The sequence below is a fragment of the Cimex lectularius genome, unplaced genomic scaffold, assembly GCF_000648675.2.
Source record: "Cimex lectularius strain Harlan isolate CLEC.00 unplaced genomic scaffold, Clec_2.1 scaffold87, whole genome shotgun sequence".
NCBI classification, from domain to species: domain Eukaryota; kingdom Metazoa; phylum Arthropoda; class Insecta; order Hemiptera; family Cimicidae; genus Cimex; species Cimex lectularius.
In genome coordinates, this window is record NW_019392768.1 from 1639440 (window position 1) to 1653639 (window position 14200).

General features: G+C 34.2%; 1 protein-coding gene across 4 annotated transcripts in view; it reads right to left on the bottom strand.

Annotated features, from left to right (window-relative positions):
• Positions 1–13342, bottom strand: part of LOC106667815 (protein eva-1 homolog C) — a 618009-nt gene extending 604667 nt beyond the window's left edge. For 2 of the 4 annotated variants that reach the window (XM_024227530.1, XM_014396011.2), the window contains exon 1: positions 12153–12325. The gene's annotated coding sequence lies outside the window, so the exon portion shown is untranslated. Of the gene's footprint in view, positions 1–9596; positions 9782–12152; positions 12326–13176 lie in introns of those variants that run through there. The other 2 variants (XM_024227529.1, XM_014396012.2) reach the window with 2 other exon arrangements.
• Positions 13343–14200: the final 858 nt, after the last annotated feature.

Below are 14200 nucleotides of genomic sequence, written 5' to 3' on the forward strand. Positions count from 1 at the left end.
TTGTGCCACCCCTTTCCTATTTCTCAGACCGGTCGATGATAAACGGCTTATATGGTCATAAAAACAATACAATTTATGCGGGATAACAGATCCTCGAGGCGTGGGGATCGAGTTATCTTCCGAAACATCTGCAGCCAATTTGTCAGGCGAGTTTATAGCAGGAAGGGGTGTTAAAACGGCTTTTTATTTATTTATTTATTTTTTAAAGTCAAATCTTTTCCGGCCAAACGTCTATTTTCGGAGCTATTTCCGTACTTATATTAAAAAAAGAAGCCATTCACCAAAGGCACCGACACGGACGGGCGTTCCTGGCCTTAATTGACTGTCAGTCTGCCGTCGGTTCACTCAGACTTGAAGACTTACGGAAGGGCTTTAAGGCTTTATTGGCGGATAATAGATTTTGCTAGCTATTAGAGGAAATTAGTTTTAGTTTTTATTGATACGGTGTCAGCAAAGAATTTTTGAGGGAGGGGTTTAAAAAGAAAAACTCGTCTGAAAAAATTATAAGTTAGATAAAAATTCAATTTTGCTGATAATTGGGAAAGATTTTTACTGGATTTCTTTATTTACTTTCCTGATATTCTGGAAATCGTAAAATAGATATAATTTATGCATTGTAAGAATACTAATATATAAATTCTGACTGGGGCATAAAAATCACAACGACAATGTGTGAAAGAAAGCTTAAGAAGGAAGCAATTATAACCGGAACCTATTCTCAAGGTGGCGTTAAGTCTTTGCTATTGTTGTCAGTGTCAGTCAAGCATCTCCTCAAACTATCTGACGAGGGCGTTAATTGACTGTGATTTGCAGATTATTTGGACGGTATTACAGAGAGGGTGCAACTAAACTTAACAAAGAGATTGTGAGGAATATAAGGGTTGTCAATAAACCCTAATAAAGCCATCGTGGTTCTCAATACCAAGAGAAGGGGGTCATTTTTGAACTAAGATATTTTTGGAATCAGCAAGGAAATCTCTCAAAAAGCAAAGATTTTCATAGGAAGAAAAGCTTTTTACTACATCCAAAGATGTCCCTATTATTAGTGGTTTGGTGACAAAGCCTGAGAGCTAGATCCTCAGTAGTGAATGTTTTGGAAATACTCCTCAATTTAAGACCACTACATATCAAGGAAAGACTAGGACCAAAATTAACATAATTTTTTACCTAATTAACAGCAATTAGCTTTTGGAGATGTCTGATGACGCCAAGACTCAAAAATTTAAATTTGAAATTTCAAATAATAGCTGATCGAGTGGACTGGGAGAAAGCGATCTCAGTCAATGACGATTTATATATGATATACAGTTGCTTGGAGATGGGTCAGGAGCTGGAAATAAACCAAGAACTACAATTAATATAAACTTTGGGCAATATGCCACTGTTTTTTCGGGTGGAGTCAGTGGCTATTGTTAACATTATGATCAAAAGGCCTGGTATTATTAACAAAAGAATAGCCATCGGGTGGGATAGTGTGGGACTTCATCGGTGATAAAATCCAGAGCCGTCTGTAATTGCATCAATGCCCTATTAGACAATAATATGAGCAACAACTTGTTTGGGTACCATTGCAGAAGTGCAATGAGAAAGAAGAATCATCCAAGGAAAGTTCGATGAGGAGACCTATCTACCGTGAATTCTTTTACGGTTTACCTATTTGCACAAGGTGCGGTACCTCGGACTGTACATCGACAAACGCCTGATGTGGAATTCTCACACACGATTGAAACGTCAGGAGATTATGACACGATATAGAGTTCTTGCACGACTTCTTGACAAACTTTCTAATTTATCTCTCAAAAATAAAAGCTATTTTACAACACCATAGTTAAGCCGATTTGGACTTACGGACTGGAAGTGTGGGGTTCAGCCAAACATTCCAACATCCACCGCATTCAAACTGCCCAGTCTATAATACTACGGAAAATACTAGATGCTCCATTTTATGTATCGAACCAAACTACACATACAGATTTACATATCTCTTTCGTACTGAAATACGTTTCCTTTACCGTAAATTTCATTAAAACCTGCCAAGTAACGTAAATCAGCACATCAGAAACCTCGCATCTCGACGAATCCTCTCAAACCCTCTCCTCCGACTGAAGAGACAATGGCCGCGAGATCTCATATGAAGTGATGGTGATGACAGTGTACAATTAAACAAACAATATTATTGTAACATTGGAGTAATACCAATGGGTGTTTTCTCCACTCTTGGTTTTAATTTTGTATATATTACCTTGCTCACTGTTACTCGTTACCTACTTTAAGGTAGTTGTAATGTACTTCAAATTAAAAAATAATAATAACAACTTATTTGCAAATAATGTAGATCTATCAGGCAATGAGATAAAACAAAACCTTGGTTCCATGGGTTATAATCTCGACAGAACAACTAAACACAAGATGTGTTAGGACTATAATGATAGTAGAACCTGACACTAGAGATATGCCCAGTTACTAACAAAAGAATTTTACTTAGACAAGGGGTAGTGAAGTCAAGATCAAATTGGGTGTAGCCCATAATTTGACGATAATGCCTTCTTTCATTTGTTTTAGATATGATCACTAATTTACATTAAAATGTAGTAAATTTGAGACAAATTGCATAATATCATGTTAAATATGTCATGTTTCTAAAGCACGTTTGTTGATTCAATTTACTAGGGTACAATTAAATTTTGCTCTAGGCCCGAATTCGTCAGGTGCATTCGGTAATTCATTGCGAAAGTTTCTTAAGAGATCCCTGTTTCTTGGTGAAGGATGGCCCTCTAGCTAACGGGCTGTTCACGTATTTAGGCAATTTATCTGAAACAATTTATTAACCCTTTAACGCTCCAGCGCCGGCGAACTGGCTGGCAAAAGGACGCCGTTCGGCTGCAGGAGGAGGCGGCAAATGGAAACATCAGGGCGGCAATTAATTTCCATGAGCTGGGAAGGGGGCAAGGCGAAAAGCGTTACATCTTTGTTTTCTAAGCTGGAATTTGTCACCGTCCCGAAGAGAGGAAGGGGCCTCTGAACTAACTGAAAATCAAATAAGCACTATTTTTCATTTTTATCGCTGAAAACACGATGAATTGACAATAAAAAATCATCCTTGAAGAAGACAGGTTTTATAACACCTCGTCAAATATGCCATAACTTAACACCATTATCACTTTATCACCAACCTGTTGATGGTGATTCGTAGCCCTTATTGGTGTTGTCCTATAGTTTATTAAAATATATATCACAAATTTATAAATTGAGTTGTGGGATGTTGGGTCTATGGGTCTACTATTATCTGCTGAACCTGTGGGTTCTGTACAGTTAGCTACCCAGCAAAATTTCTAGGCAAAGAGTGGTTTAAAACATTATAATGTATTATATAAAAGATTTATGTATTTATCTATTTTATTGTTAACTTAAGTAAACAAAGTATAAAATCAATTAGAACATAAAGTTGACGATTTTACCAAGTTCTTGTTCTTGCATTAAGTTTACATAAGAATTTCTAGGCCCTGTACATACTACTGATACCCACGTACAGAAAAGTTGCCGCTACTAATATGTCTTTTCAAATTTATATTTTATATGAACTATAAAAGTAAAAGTTTAAAAATAGAAAACATATGTAGGTTTATGCACAACGTTCGAAAATTGTCTAACACTGGATGAACCACCCGGTATTAGTTGAATAGGCCAAACCATAAAAAATAGTATCTAAGCCCCAGGTTAAGTTATTGCCGGTTGACGTCAGGGGGGGGTCTTAGAAGTGAGATAAGGTGGCTAAGTAGCTTTACATGTTTGCAGTTCTGCTTCTCAGGGGCCCTATATCACGGGATCCACTGAGGCTTACAGAATGTTGCTGTTTATATTAATAACTATAGCCAATTAGCGTTCGAGTGTCTGAAATCAGCTCCCATTATTGATTGATCAATAAGTACACATTTCAAAGTCGTAGAACGAGGAGGATGTTGATTGTACGGGTATTGCCAAGGCACTCCCAAGGAAACCTTCTACCTCAATTAATTGCAAATTTGGTTTGCGACATAATATTGTTCCTCTCCTTAATTGACAAAACATTAATTAAATTACACTGAACTTGGTCCTCGCAAGTGCTTGCAAAAATTCCAAAGGAACTAATTACAGGTACAATTTTATTTTCTGTAAATATTAACAAAAGTCACGTAATAATGGGTCGAAAGGAAATGAGGTATTCAAAATTTAAGGAATTAACGATAATTGATTCTATCGAAATGAACTAACAGTGAGGCAATTGTTTGAATAGCAATTAATCAAAAGTTAATCAAAAACCAATATCCGCCAATATACACTGATGGAAAAATTTACGCACCACTCAATTTATTTAGTTTAACATTAAATCATTATATTTCTACATTAGTTACAAATAATTAAGAGGTTCGTAGTCAAAATAAATAGTAAATAACGCTTTGTTTACTTTCCCATCCGTTGATTGCATTTGATATTTTTCTTTTTCTTGAACTTTTTACAATGGCTTCAGCCCGGTATTTGAGTGAGTATGACAGGGCGAGGTTCATAACATTACTGGAGGAAGGATATATCCAGCGCAAAGACGCCAGGAGACTGAATGCAAGTCACTCTACAATAGTAAGGGTTCTTCGGACCTTCAGAAAATAGAGCTCCAGGCTCAGGGTCCGGATAGGTTTGACTTAGATGTACTGACCCTTGAGACGTAGATTCTTCCGTCACCAGGCTCTACGAAACCGCAGCATTACGGGAAATGAGATAAGAAATCTGATAAGACAAGTTCGAAACCGTGTTGACCCGGCACTGGGTACGTCTCCACTCGCGGATTGTTTGTGCCATTTAAACGCGTTTCAGGATTGTGCCATCTTCAGGGAGGAATTTTCCGAGTACATTGTGGGAGTTCTTCTGGAAGTTGTGGTCTCATTTATTGGGGATAACTTCGCTTTAATGCATTATAATGTTCCACCGCATGTCGTACGAGATTTCACCGTTTGCTTAGGGATGTACGATTACCACAATGAATTAGCCAGCACGTCCTACTGAGGTATATTTAGCAGAATTCCATCAGGCATTAGGACTTGTTTGTATATTTTACTTTGAATAAAAGGTTGGAGCCGCGTCCTATCAACCAGTATAATTGCCTATACCATAAACCTTTTTTAAGTCCTTTTTTCTTCACATGCTCTCCCTGCTTGGCAGTCCCAAATATTTAGCTTTATCGCTGTATGTATTCTACCTCTATCAATGGTGAGAGTCGGAACATGATTTTTGTTTGTAAAATTCATAAGTACAGATTTGAAATAACAACCACGCATAACAATTCTTATACGAGAAAATATAAAGTTCGTTAAACCTAAAGAGTACAAGAAATTAAAATTTTACCTGCTAAAACTGGCCAGGATTGACCAGCAGAAATATTAAACAAATTTCCGAAAAAGGGTATAGTGCCCCGAATATACCTAAGTAATGCTGCAATCAAACTAAAATATGTTCGGATTATGAAAATTCGCAGAAGACACCATCGTACAAAAATCGGGGAAACCTGTGAACGACCATGTAGACCAAAAGTTATTACTAAAAAGAATAAAACCCCTGGTAGAAAGCAAGAAAATCATCTCTAACCACCAAATTGGGTTGCGATCAATTCATTCAGAACGGGCCAAACACACAGAAAACAAATTTGTTCTGCTATCTTCCTTGATGCCTCACAGGCTTTTGACATTTTGACAAAGCATCATGTACTCAACAATAACCTAAAAGTGGTGCTACTATGCCAGTATGTTCCTACCTAACTGACAGATATTTTAGAGTCAAACAAGATAATCAATATTCAGAATAAAAAACAATAAGTGCAGGAGTGCCACAAGCTAGCATACCATTCATCCCAATTTCTTCAAAAGGGGTGTAACGAGATAAATAATTCGGAAAAAGGAAATAAGGGTCAATCAGCTAGCTGTCAGTGATGTTTTCATTTGGTGTGAAAATTTCGGCAAGCTGACCGGCAAAAAAATCGGCTTTTGCTCTACGACTCTAGCACATGAACCGTCCTCTTTTTGTAAAGGAGGAATTTGAGAAATTGGTTTTTTAATTTTTGTTTGCCTTCCACCAGCGAGTAATCAGTGACTTCTCCTGGTGTCAGATCTTCTTTTTACTATCAGATTGAGTCGTTACTTTTTTTAAAACTCTTTTTTAATATTTTAGTACATATTATTAAGGACATTTTTGTCTTCAGGGATTCTAGCCTTCTTTTTTTTTATTTAATGCTTAACATATCTGGGGGTATGGTATGTGCGTTTTCTTCCACTTAATACTATTGGGTTCTGTGATATGACCATTGATTCAAACTTGTAAGAGAGGGGCCACAATTTTAAAAACATTGAAATATTAATAATTTATTTTTTTCTACAATTATTTTATAACAAAGCGCATGGCATTTTACTGAAACACACTGATTCCCTAATTGTTAATGTGTGTAAAGCGCTTTTGACCGGATTCAAGCCACATTTTACCTTTTAAGTAATAATTCAAAATAACCACAATTTCATAATCCAAAGTGGTATTAAACAAACGTACGGCCAACTTTCGTCGTTAATGATTGCTAAATAATTCAACCGACTCGAAGGATTAAAGTCTCTCCGTTAAACAATACTGTGGAAGGGTAAGGGTTCATTAAATTTTCACCAAGTCATTAGAATGAAAATGTTCATGTTGTAACCCTGAACACTTGTTATGACTTGAAAAACAGTGTGTTAGTCGTGTCTTTTCCCACAAAAAACCATTTCGGATATATTGTCACATTTAACTAGTTCTTTCTGTGAATGTGATCAATATGAAAACGACACATATAAATTGTAATATCTCCATTATAGTTAAGGTTTACCGAGTATAAAAATGTTGATTGAATATGTTTCTTACTACATGTATGTTTTTATAAACTTCATCGAAATGCTCGTTTAATTTCCGTAATCGAAACTAACCCGACTCGTAGAACAAGGGGTTTTGGCTCGAGCCTCTCCCTGGATGAAGATAGGTAGTGGTGGTAGTTCGAGCAAGTCTTCAAGGGCAAAAATGATTGATGGACATAGGGACATATATTTGAAGGTCTAAATTGTTGTGGTGCCAGCAAGATCAATAAGCACGAGAGGAATAATTGAAAATCACCACAATTTCATAATCTAAAGTGATATTAGCAACGTCACAAGCGCTATCCTAGGAACCCACAACTGAAAGGCCTTATATTAGGCCAAGACCCGCAAAAATTTGAAGTGCTAGCCAAATAAAAATTGGAAGGTAGAAATTGTTGTACTATTAGCAACAAGACGATTACTTACCTACACAAGGAAAAGAAGCTGAAAATTGATATAATTTCTGTTTTGCTTGTACATTGAGTAAGTCAATAAGAACTTCGTATATTCTCCAAAGCTGGCTGTTTGACCTACTTGCCTAACGTGTAGGAATATTTAGTGTATGCCTTCTTGTAAACATTATTTCACGATGCCTCACGCTATGGACATCGTGGTATAATTTTAATAGAGATACATGAATTCGTTAAGACTCCAATTTTTAGCTTATTTTTAAAATAGTTCCAACTTAAGTAAAGTAAATTAATTCCGGTCGTACACAAAAGGAGTAAACATCAAACTACAAGACCTGCTCGGTATCGCGATGGATGGGTGAAACTATTTCAGGATATCGTTGAGTATATCGGCCTTCATGATAAATATTGCAGTAAAGTGATCAGGGATGAAGCCATGTAGGTGAAAAAAACCAATTTGTTTTTCTGCTGTCGAGCTTTCGGCTGTATTTGACGCCTTCCTTAGGACTGTGTTTAATTACAATCAGTGTTTCGTTACAGATTACATATATAAAAATTATAATGATAATTCAACAACATACTTGAAATTCGTTTAAGTTAAAAATTAATGTGGCTGATAATTTAATTGGCAGAGTGTTCAAACTTTGTTCTGCTCAGTTCCACCCTGATTGTAAAATGACTGTAATCAATATTCTAGTCAGTAACGAATATCCTGTGCCTTTAGTCAAAAATTATTGAATGGTAGAATTCTAATGTTTAACTGCATACAAACGTACCTGATAGGAATATAAAACAATCACCTATATTAAAGAAATTTCAAATAAATTGATAAATTTAATTAGCCATAGAACGTCTAATTTGAATTTTAAATTTGCAGTCAAATATAAGAAAAATCTTAGAAACCATGTATTTTCAAAATCCCCAGTACCTATTGAACTATGTAGGAATGTTGTCTACAAATTGCCTTGCAAAGACTGTGAAAGGGTATATTATGGACAAACCAAACAGTTACTCAAGAACAGATGGCAACACGAATATGATGGTAGGGACAAAGACAAACAAAGAAAAATATATCCTTGTTATACGGTCACTGTTCCTATCAGGTACGTTTGTATTGCAGTTAAACATTATAATTCTATCATTTAATAATTTTTTGACTAAAGTTACAGGTTAACCGTTATAGACTAGGACATAAATTTGATTTTGAGAAAGTGAAGATTGTTGATAAGGAGTGTAATCTAGGGAGGAGGTTAATTAAAGAAATGCTCTACATAAAAGCTGACAATAATACTTGAAATTTGAGACAAGATATCTTTAACTTGAGTATTATTTATAGTTATATTTTTAACTAAAATAGTCATTGTTGTTTATATTGTTGTATGGGTTTTATTTATTTATTTGTTTATTAGTAATTTCTTTATTTATTGTTATTATTTGTAGATGGTAATTGTTATATGTGAAAGTGTTAGCGTTGATCAATCTCTGAAACCAAAGAAAATTATTTTAGAACAATTTGTAAGCAATTGGCATCATTGTTGTGTGAGATTGATAACATGTTGTTATCTCTACTGGTGGTCTGGGTTGAGTTATCCCGCCCCTTCAATTTGGACCACATGTCCGAACTGATTGTAAAGTTTTTTAAATAGTTTTCAAGCAAGTGGTTGATTTATCATTATAATTTTATGTATGTAATCTGTAACGAAACACTGATTGTAATTAAACAGAGTCCTGTGGAAGGCGTCAAATAACGCCCGAATGCTCGACAGCAGAAAAACAAGTTGGTTTTTTTCACCTACATGGCTTCACTTTACTTCTGTACATTTCAGGATACTTCTCTTTATACTATTTTTAGTTAAAAAATACATTGGCTAGACCAGGATTTGAACTCAGAACAGCTTGCATGGCTGACCGGATGTGGCTTTTTCGATCAACTGTAAAATATTAAAGATGTGTGTGAGTGAATGAGTGTGTGTGAGAAAGAAAGTGTAAGTACTGAAGTTAGTTTAAATCATTAAGGACAAACGTTTGATTCTGTTTGTTGAATTTCATTTATGATTCCCATAATTTTTTTATTGTTTTACAAAATTGTTGTGAAATTTTTATAGTACACAATATATTTTTTTCCTAATTAAAAATACAATTTCTTATTTCGTTTTTCACTTTATTGTTTTGTAATTTTAATGATTGTCTCTGTACGGTCTATGCAAATGTTAGTCTAATAATAAAGGTGAGTTTATAAGACGTGAAGAACAAAGGGGGAAAAGAATGATCGGATAAGGCGACTCACCGTTCGGCGATTCCACCCAAACAATAATTCTTCATGTCTTGGACTCCAGAGCTGGCACTCGCGTGGTTATCGGTGTAACGGAGGGCGAATGGGGTGAGCAGGAAGATGAGAAAAAAGGAAAACAGGTGGAAAAGTCGGAAAATGACAAGCGGGGCGCGGCGCGAACACGGTTCCACTAGCCGGGGCGGTCGTACAGTTTTACCAACTGACAATAAAAAGTGAGCGGTCAGGTTTCGTTTAATTCGCTATTAAAACCTATTTCTTCGGGAGGGGGCCCTCCATATTTACGACGCAACCCAATAGACATAGTACAGAGATTGAACATTAAAAATATCCGTTTTCTAAAGAATATTTGCTTTTTTATAAAACTGGATTCTTCGGATGTAAGTAAATTCTATAAAGAAAAAATTGAATTTATTTGCTGTACATTGAATACATTATTCTAAGAAAAAAAAGAAATGCTTGAGAGCAGAAGTTATGAGGTCACAAATACTTTTAAACATTACAAAAGAAAACAAAAAACAAATTATTGGTACAACTAGACGTTCAATTTCTTATATTACTGGCTTCTCAAGCAAATTTTTTCATAATTATTTAATAGTATATTACTTTTAAAACTTTCTCTTCTGTAATTATATATCTTTTAAAAAAATTAAATTAATCATAAGAGGGAAAGAAATCTATATCAATTTTGGTTTGATTAGATTCTTAATCCTACATTGTATGCACGGTTATAATATATAGAAGTATTTAATTTAGGGGCAATAAATTTGTTCTAGTAGTGTAATTGAAGTTTATAGTGGGTAGAGGTTGATGCTTAGAAATACGAAGATATGATTAAATTGAAAATAATTGTCCGACCTTTAACACTTTAAAATCAATTTAGAATTGTTTTGTGTTGTATCATCTATGTTTATTTACCAATATTTTTATTAAAGAATTTTGAGTAAAACTTATTGTAGAAATGGTCGATTTTGTGGTACTACCTCAAACTAAGATCCCAAATGTTATTAAGGATTGTGCTAATGTGAAATAAACAGGCTTCATTAAATCTGGCTTATTTATATAGAACATTTATTAAAATTCTAAATTATTAAAATAATTTTCTACACTTTTTTTTACCAAAGCATCAATATGAAACTTAAAGTTTAACCTATAATCAGAAATTTTTCTCAAATCTTTAACTTGTTTAGAAAATGGTATAATGCGGCAGTTGAGATTAAATGAATATACACAAGAATGTAATTCTATGTTTTCATTTAAATTATTTTGATTTGGGAGACTAAATATGATGATTTTTAGTTTTAAGTATATTTAAATGTAAGAAATTATAACCTAACCATTTTTTTATTGCTATTATTTCATCTTAATATTTTTTATAATATCATCATAATTCTTGCCAGAAAAAGGTTTAGCTGTATCATCAGTGAATCCCAATATTTTACCTGAAAGTTTTATTTCTAGTAAGTATTTAATGGAAATTAAAAATAGTACAGGCTCTAAAACACCACAATTAAAATAATAATATTTCGTTTTTTGGGAACTCTTTAACAAATAGAATTAAATACAATTATAACCTGATTCTTGATACCAACATTTGTTCATTGAAAAGTTTTTCAAGCAATTCTGCATGACCTACAGAATCAAACGCCTTGGAGATATCAAAGAACAATCCTGTGACTTTATTTTTACTGTCAAGACCTCTTGATATCAAATCAGAAGCCTCAAAAAGTGCACTGCAGACTTATTTGATTGAAATGCTCATTTCTTTGGAGCAATTATTTTTTTAAACATATTTTCCAAATGTTTCTTGGTGATTATGTAAGGAAAATAGGACTATAATTTTTAGTGATACTACTTTTTGGGTCCGATTTACGTAATGGAATTACTATAGAATTTTTTTCAATCCAGTTGGGAAATGTGCAAGTTTAAAAGATAAATTTTAAATATGGACTTGAGGAATACATATCATGGAAGAAAATTGTTTTAATACGAAATTAGATGAATTATACATAAAGAAGTGTTTTTATATTTTAGTCTTCTGTTCTTTAGAGAATATTGGTTTTAGCTAACAAAAAGTTTTATATAGAAGAAGTTGAGCAATATTGTCTATCCATTACATTACTTATTATAGGGGATTTTGTTTAGAAATAATGTTGTTTTATATTTGGACCAACAACGGTAAAAAATCATTGAATTAGTTTGCTATTTCAATCCTTTCTGTTATAATCTAATTTATTGGATCAGCAATATTCATAGTTTGCTCATTGTTTTTTTCCCCTCAGTTACTTCAATAAGTATTTCCTAGACATTATTGTGATAGCGGTTCATTTTTGCTTTTCTAGTAGTTATACTTAAATTCATAAAAAATAATCTTCTTCCTAATTTTGCATTGAGATTATGTTTCAACTAGCTAACGTTTTACTTATCATTATGATAACCTAAATTTACAGACATTGTAGCAAAGTTAGCAGAAATTAAATGGAAAATAAAGAGGAGAATTATAAGAGGTGAAGGACAAAGGGGGTTAAAGAATGATCGGATAAAGTGACTCACCGTTCGGCGATTCCACCCAAACGATTCTTCATGTTCCACTCCAGAGCTGGCATTCGCGTGGTTGTTCGGTATAACGGAGGGCGAACCGGGTGAGCAAGAAGATGAGAAAAGTGGAAAACACGAGTAAAAGTCTGAAAATCACAAGCGGGGCGCGTCGCGAACACGGTTCCACCAGCCGGGGCGGCTGTGCAGTTTTACCAACTTAATTCTATATTAAAATCTATTTCTTCGGGAGGGGGCCCCTCGATATTTTCAACGCGACCGAACAGACAGTACAGTTTGAACATTAGAAAATTCGTTTTCTAAAGAATATACGCTTTTTTTATAAAACTGGATTTTTCTGCTGTAAGCAAATTCTATAAAGACAAAATTGAATTTATTTGCCGTACATTGAATACATTATTCTGAGAAAAAATGTTAATGTCGAACAACATAATGTACACAAAGCAGTGTTAGTCCATCTAACATAGACATTCTTCACAGAATATTAGTTTTAGCTAAGAAAAATTTAATATAGCAGAGATTGAAGAAGATAGTATCCATTAAATTATTTGATTTTTTTAGGGGAGCTGGTTTAGAAATAATGCTTTGTGATATATTTGGAGCAACACGGGTAAAACGATTGTTGAAGCAGTTTGCTACTTCAATCTTTTCTGTTAGAATTGTCTGATTTTTTCGATCAGCTATCTTAAAAGTTTGCTCATTGAAATTTCGTTTGTCATTAGTTACTCTCTAAGTATTCCCAAACATTTTTAGGATTGATTTTATCATGCAACATATGATATATCATAATTATATTTGTAGTATTTGTAGTAGATATATTTACATTTATAAAAAATATTCTTCTTCCTAATGTTACATTAAGAGTATGGTTCAACATGCTAGCGTTTTACTTATCAATATGATCACCTAAAGCTACAGGCATTGTAGCGGACTGGGCAAATATTAAATTAAAAATAACAGAGTTAATGAATAAGAGGTGAAGAAGAAAGGGGTTAAAGAATGATTGGGTAAGGCGACTCACCGTTCGACGATTCCACCCAAACGATTCTTCATGTTCCACATTCCTCGGATGGCACTCGCGTGGTTGTCGGTATAACGGAGGGCGAACCGGGTGAGCAGGAAGATGGGAAAATAGGAAAAATAGAAGGAAAAGTCGGAAAATCACAAGCGGGGCGCGGCGCGGACACTGTTCCACCAGCCGGGGCGGCCGTACAGTTTTACCAACTGAAAACAAAAGACGAGCGGTCGGCTTTCGTTTAATTGAAATCAGAGACGAGCTGTTAAAACCCTTTTCTTCAGGAGGGGTCCCTCGAAATTTACAACGCGATCGAACCGACATCGTACTCAGTTTGAACATCAAAAATGTTCGTTTTGTAATGTATATGCTTTTTTTTAAATATAAAACGGATTTTTTAGCTATAAGTGTATACTATAAAAAAATATTCTTTTTCCTAATTATACATTAAGTCTGTATTTAATTCGCCAGCATTTCACTTAGCATTAAGATCACATCAGACTTTGTAGCTGACTGTGAATATATTAAATTATAAGCGGTGAAAGACAAAGGTGTTAAAGAATCGACGGACGTCCCGCTTAAATAGCATTCATCATAATGTGTCCTGAAATATTATAATATTGTAACACAAAATTACATACTTATGTCAAATAAAATGTTTAAAGTATTGTCGTTGATTTTTCAGCTTTGTATTTCGGACCAGTCAAGATTTTAGAACAATGATTCAGAAAATACTAAGAACAAAGGCATAAAAGATAATATTCAAAGTTAAACACATTATTCTTACACGATGGGAGGTTAATTTACCCCTTTCTCTTCTTTTTTCTTTCTCTTTCCACCGGGTTTAATTACATTACCTTGTATTATTGCTTCTTATAAATCTCTGGAACGGCCGAGTTTGATGAAACACTTGCCGTGGATGAAATTTTTAAAAAAGGCGCTCATTCTCTTTGTTACTAAATTAAAAATTAGGCAACTCCCTCCCACACCAGGATAGGAGGTTCTTTTTACAGTTAATTGGCCAAATTAA